This window comes from Bufo gargarizans, chromosome 10 (assembly GCF_014858855.1).
Source record: "Bufo gargarizans isolate SCDJY-AF-19 chromosome 10, ASM1485885v1, whole genome shotgun sequence".
NCBI classification, from domain to species: domain Eukaryota; kingdom Metazoa; phylum Chordata; class Amphibia; order Anura; family Bufonidae; genus Bufo; species Bufo gargarizans.
Window position 1 is genome coordinate 23,629,089 of NC_058089.1, and position 7,296 is coordinate 23,636,384.

Here is a 7,296-nt window from a genome sequence, read left to right on the forward strand (position 1 = left end):
GCCTTTTATTGTTTTAATATTGATGATTTTGGCATACAGCTCATGAAAACCCCAAATTCCTATCTAAAAAAATTAGCATATCATGAAAAGGTTCTCTAAACGAGCTATTAACCTAATCATCTGAATCAACTAATTAACTCTAAACACCTGCAAAAGATTCCTGAGGCTTTTAAAAACTCCCAGCCTGGTTCATTACTCAAAACTGCAATCATGGGTAAGACTGCCGACCTGACTGCTGTCCAGAAGGCCATCATTGACACCCTCAAGCAAGAGGGTAAGACACAGAAAGACATTTCTGAACGAATAGGCTGTTCCCAGAGTGCTGTATCAAGGCACCTCAGTGGGAAGTCTGTGGGAAGGAAAAAGTGTGGCAGAAAACGCTGCACAACGAGAAGAGGTGACCGGACCCTGAGGAAGATTGTGGAGAAGGACCGATTCCAGACCTTGGGGGACCTGCGGAAGCAGTGGACTGAGTCTGGAGTAGAAACATCCAGAGCCACCGTGTACAGGCGTGTGCAGGAAATGGGCTACAGGTGCCGCATTCCCCAGGTCAAGCCACTTTTGAACCAGAAACAGCGGCAGAAGCGCCTGACCTGGGCTACAGAGAAGCAGCACTGGACTGTTGCATGTCATTCGGAAATCAAGGTGCCAGAGTCTGGAGGAAGACTGGGGAGAGGGAAATGCCAAAATGCCTGAAGTCCAGTGTCAAGTACCCACAGTCAGTGATGGTCTGGGGTGCCATGTCAGCTGCTGGTGTTGGTCCACTGTGTTTTATCAAGGGCAGGGTCAATGCAGCTAGCTATCAGGAGATTTTGGAGCAGTTCATGCTTCCATCTGCTGAAAAGCTTTATGGAGATGAAGATGTCATTTTTCAGCACGACCTGGCACCTGCTCACAGTGCCAAAACCACTGGTAAATGGTTTACTGACCATGGTATTACTGTGCTCAATTGGCCTGCCAACTCTCCTGACCTGAACCCCATAGAGAATCTGTGGGATATTGGGAAGAGAAAGTTGAGAGACGCAAGACCCAACACTCTGGATGAGCTTAAGGCCGCTATCGAAGCATCCTGGGCCTCCATAACACCCCAGCAGTGCCACAGGCTGATTGCCTCCATGCCACGCCGCATTGAAGCAGTCATTTCTGCAAAAGGATTCCCGACCAAGTATTGAGTGCAGAACTGAACATAATTATTTGAAGGTTGACTTTTTTTGTATTAAAAACACTTTTCTTTTATTGGTCGGATGAATTTTTGAGATAGGAATTTGGGGTTTTCATGAGCTGTATGCCAAAATCATCAATATTAAAACAATAAAAGGCTTAAAACTACTTCAGTTGTGTGTAATGAATCTAAAATATATGAAAGTCTAATGTTTATCAGTACATTACAGAAAATAATGAACTTTATCACAATATGCTAATTTTTTTTAGAAGGACCTGTATGTGCATTCTAAGCCTTGTAAATATATATTGTTGTCATTCTTCATGTTCACCAGCAGGTGGCAGCAATGTTAGCAGGGACTTAAAGAGGACCTTTTACCTTGAAAAACATTCTGAACTTAGTATGTTGCCATGGAGAGCGGCGCCCGGGGATCTCACTGCACTTACTATTATCCCCGGGCGCCGCTCCGTTCTCCCGTTATGCCCTCCGGTATCTTCGCTCTGTAAGTTATAGTAGGCGGTGTCTGCCCTTGTCCTGTGGGCGTCTCCTTCTCCTAGGCTGCAGCGCTGGCCAATCACAGCGCACAGCTCACAGCTGGGAGTTTTTTTTCTCCCAGGCTGTGAGCTGTGCGCTGCGATTGGCCAGCGCTGCAGTCTAGGAAAAGGAGACGCCCACAGGACAAGGGCAGACACCGCCTACTATAACTTAGAGAGTGAACATACCGGAGGGCATAACGGGAGAACGGAGCGGCGCCCGGGGATAATAGTAAGTGCAGTGAGATCCCCGGGCGCCGCTCTCCATGGCAGCATACTTCGTTCACAATGTTTTTCAAGGTGAAAGGTCCTCTTTAAGCCAGTTTAGTGTTTCTGAACTGGAATAGCACATTCCAGTTTAGCTCCCCCCTCTGTGAGCAGAAATGGGCTTGCCCACATCCTGCCTCATGGGTGGAGAAGGAAGTTAGTGTGCCAGCCACCCCTGCTAGGGGAAGGCTGTGCGAGTAGTAGCTCCCAGATATAGGGATCCAAAGCCAGGATCTTGTCTCGGCTGAGACAATTGATCATCATCCCCAGCCTAAGCCTTGCAGCCTCAGCTGGTAGAAGCAAGCAGCCACCTCCAGTTACAGGAAGAAGCATACCCTGAGACAATAACTGTGAGTCAGAGACCCTAGGAGAAGCCTTATTCCTCCTCAGCTAGTCAGTCCCAATTCAGCAGAAGATAGTAAGTGCAGAAGCCAAATTCCTGCCATATTACAGAGCTAACAAGCAGACGTCCTTTTCCTGCAAAAGCTCCAGGTACATGATAGAGCAGAAGATATATTCCTGCCAACCATTGCCAATACCTGCTGGGACCAAAGACTATTGCTGTACCTTGTTTGGATGAAAGTTACAACCAGTAAAGACAAGTTTGAACTTCACCCAAAGTCTGGATCTCAATTTCTGCTACCACTTCCTCTATTACTCCTACTAGCACAACACTCATTTTATTGCAAGTGAGCCAGGATCCAGGAGTCCAGCCGTACCAAGGTAGGAGACACCGTTGACACTATTGCCACTACCACACAGAGACATTACACCACTCTGGCATTCCTAACCTGGTATGTGAGTTGTAACACCTTAAAGGGCCCTGCGTTAGTACCCTGTGCACGCTGCAATTGGCGTCACGAACAAACAATAGACTATTATACACATATCCTGATCCTGCATAATTTGGCGTCCATGTAACTGTACCACGGTCCTGCTCATTGCACATCCAGAGTTGAAAGGTTCAGTCTATCCTATAAATTTAAAACAGGCATGCTCAACCTGAGGCCCTCCAGCTGTTGCAAAACTACAACTCCCAGTATGACATCCAGTAGTGCTCATGTCACATCCAGATCTTGTGAGGACCATATTCCTCTTTATAGCAATGGTCTCTAACCTGTAGCTTTTGTAAAACTGTAAGGGCACATCCATTTTGGGCACGATGTGTTGCACACCCAAGTATCGCAGTGTAGCAGGGCAGTCACAGAAATGAGTGGGGTCGCAGCGTAACTGTCACGTTTGCTGCCACTTCGACCCCAGAATTGCAAAAATTCCAGCAGTGTTAGATTTTTTTGGCAATTCTAGGGTCGCAGTTGTGGCAAGCGAGCAAGTCGCACTGCAACCTCATTCATTTCTATGGCTGCCCCGGTACACTGTGATACTTGGGAGCGTGACACATGTCCCACCCTAAATCGCCATGTAGCCGTACCCTTACTCTAAGCATGTGGATGTTGTGGCATTCTGAGAGTTACTGTTTCGCTCCAACTGGAAGACCACAAGTTGGAGATCGCTTCTTGACACAATATACAGAAATAAAGTAGACATTTCTGTCATTGAAGCTCTTAGAACTCAGTTCATTTCCTCATAGCAGATGTCATCGACATCATCCTCATCATCGTCCTCAACTTCTTCATCTTCGTCCTCATCATCAATATCTTCCTTCTCATCCAAAACATCGCCCTCATCATCATAATCCTCAGTTATGAAGATCTAATCATCACGATTCTCAAGAATCCTCATCACTTTGACCATCATCCATCTTGGTCTGACGGGCAACACGGTGGCTCGGTCTGGTGCACTGTGGCCTTGCAGCGTTGGGGTCCTCGATTCAATCTGTCCAGGACAACATCTTCATGGAGTTTCTATGTTCTCCCCGTGTTTGCGTGTGTTTTCCCCGGGTTCTCCAGTTTCCTCCCACACTGAAAAATATAAAAAAAGATAAGTCATAAATTCATGATTACTTATCAGCTCCTGGTCTTGAGTGGTAATTGATGTGGTCAGCCTATGTGGTGATGTGGTTAGCAATGGTGGATTATAATATGGATACGCTGGGCGATGCCCAAACACTTTATGGAAACATACAGACATACTCATTGTGGCAAAAAAAGCAACAAAACTGCACTCAGTAGCCCCAAGACTTAAAGGGAATCTGTCACCAGGATCCTGGACTATTATGTGCTGTAATAAATGACTAGTACTGCATGGAAGGGGGGTCATTTACAAATACTGACTTTTTACACCAGTGTCTTCCTCGCCTTTTGTGCTAGCTTGGCTGGAGGAAATGCCTAATTTATGATAAGGCGTGTGCCTCGTCATAAATTAGGCGCACTTTCAGCAGACTGTTTGCCCGGGGGAAAAACTAGACCAGCCCTGGCTGGAGTAGTTTTTCGCCAACATTTACTTCTGTTTCCAGGCATAAATGTTGGTAAATTTGTCGCTTCCGACCTGGCCCCCAGCATGACGATGCTACAGCCTCAATACTCTGTTTTTGCACTGAGTACAACAAATAACTCATCCAATAAAATATTCAAAAAGTTGCAAAAAAAAAAGGGGTGACGGGTTGAATTTTTACACCAAGGACGTAAAAGATTGGTAAATGACCCCCCAAGGAGTCCAGATTGCTACTTTTTGTTCTCCTACTGCTCCCATTTCATAGCTATCAGTCAGTGGCATAACTAGAACTGACTGGGCCCAGTAGCAGCTGCTTCTCCTGCTTCCATTATAGGTGCTCCCCTGCTATTAGCGTTTAAAGGGGTTATCCAGGATTTTAATATTGATGACCTCTCCACACCTACTGCCGTAGTAGGAGAATAAAAAATGGTTATCTGGACTCCTTTTTTTCCTTATTTTTGGAGGTTTCTATCACCGCTGTACATTTGGTTTGTGGAATAAACGTCAAGCAAGAAAAACAAGGTGCTGGATCTTTCTTCCTTTCCGTTCAAGTTTATCTGGACTCCTTATCTGTAGTACTACTTATATAATACTGCAGATAATAATCCATAAATGTGGCGACAGATCCCCTTTAAAGCACATTACAGCTTTACTGAGTATTATTACAGATTTTTTATTGGTTGGGCAGTCCCTTTAAAGAGGTGTTCCTAACACCCCTCATCATGCATATATATGCCCCCAATACCTGTTTTTCATGTCTGTGCTTTCTTTCCCCCTGTCTGGGCTTCAGACTATCCTGGAAGATCTGTTTATATTTTTCACTTCCTGTTTTGTTGAATGCCTAACTTTATTGATAAAACAAGCCTGGCTCCACTGCAGTGATGAGTCACAGGCTGGCCCCGTCCCCACACTGATCAGTCTGCAGGAGCTACGCCCACTACACCTCCTGTGGCCATCTTACTACACCCACACATGAATCCTGCTAGTGTCTCTACATCACATCACTGACAATACACAGGCTCTTCCCTCACCATGTAGGAGTGCAATAAACAGCAAGCACATCCAAACACATCTGTATCTAATCTTATGTACGAAACAGCCTGTTGTGCCTGATGCAAAGCCTGCTGTGTGCGATACTGCCTGCTGAGCTGTGTATCTAATCCTATCTTACACTATATTGCCTGCTGAGCTGTGTATCTAATCCTATCTTATACTATACTGCCTGCTGAGCTGTGTACCTAATCCTATCTTGTACTATACTGCCTGCTGAGCTGTGTATCTAATCCTGTCTTGTACTATACTGCCTGCTGAGCTGAGTATCTAATCCTATCTTGTACTATACTGCCTGCTGAGCTGAGTATCTAATCCTATCTTGTACTATACTGCCTGCTGAGCTGTGTATCTAATCCTATCTTATACTATACTGCCTGCTGAGCTGTGTATCTAATCCTATCTTGTACTATACTGCCTGCTGAGCTGTGTATCTAATCCTGTCTTGTACTATACTGCCTGCTGAGCTGTGTATCTAATCCTATCTTGTACTATGCTGCCTGCTGAGCTGTGTATCTAATCCTATCTTGTACTATACTGCCTGCTGAGCTGTGTATCTAATCCTATCTTGTACTATACTGCCTGCTGAGCTGTGTATCTAATCCTATCTTGTACTATACTGCCTGCTGTGTATCTAATCCTATCTTGTACTATACTGCCTGCTGAGCTGTGTATCTAATCCTATCTTGTACTATACTGCCTGCTGAGCTGTGTATCTAATCCTATCTTGTACTATACTGCCTGCTGAGCTGTGTATCTAATCCTGTCTTGTACTATACTGCCTGCTGAGCTGTGTATCTAATCCTATCTTGTACTATGCTGCCTGCTGAGCTTAGTATCTAATCCTATCTTGTACTATACTGCCTGCTGAGCTGTGTAGCTAATCCTATCTTGTACTATACTGCCTGCTGTGTATCTAATCCTATCTTATACTATACTGCCTGCTGAGCTGTGTATCTAATACTATCTTATACTATACTGCCTGCTGAGCTGTGTATCTAATCCTATCTTGTACTTTACTGCCTGCTGAGCTGTGTATCTAATCCTATCTTATACTATACTGCCTGCTGAGCTGTGTATCTAATCCTATCTTGTACTATACTGCCTGCTGAGCTGTGTATCTAATCCTATCTTGTACTATAATGCCTGCTGAGCTGTGTATCTAATCCTATCTTGTACTATGCTGCCTGCTGAGCTGTGTATCTAATCCTATCTTATACTATACTGCCTGCTGAGCTGAGTATCTAATCCTATCTTGTACTATACTGCCTGCTGAGCTGTGTATCTAATCCTATCTTGTACTATGCTGCCTGCTGAGCTGTGTATCTAATCCTATCTTGTAATATACTGCCTGCTGAGCTGAGTATCTAATCCTATCTTGTACTATACTGCCTGCTGAGCTGTGTATCTAATCCTATCTTGTACTATGCTGCCTGCTGAGCTGTGTATCTAATCCTATCTTACACTATACTGCCTGCTGAGTATCTAATCCTATCTTGTACTATACTGCCTGCTGAGCTGTGTATCTAATCCTATCTTGTACTATACTGCCTGCTGAGCTGTGTATCTAATCCTATCTTGTACTGTACTGCCTGCTGAGCTGAGTATCTAATCCTATCTTGTACTATACTGCCTGCTGATCTTAGTATCTAATCCTATCTTGTACTATGCTGCCTGCTGAGCTGTGTATCTAATCCTATCTTGTAATATACTGCCTGCTGAGCTGAGTATCTAATCCTATCTTGTACTATACTGCCTGCTGAGCTTAGTATCTAATCCTATCTTGTACTATGCTGCCTGCTGAGCTGAGTATCTAATCCTATCTTGTAATATACTGCCTGCTGAGCTGAGTATCTAATCCTATCTTGTACTATACTGCCTGCTGAGCTTAGT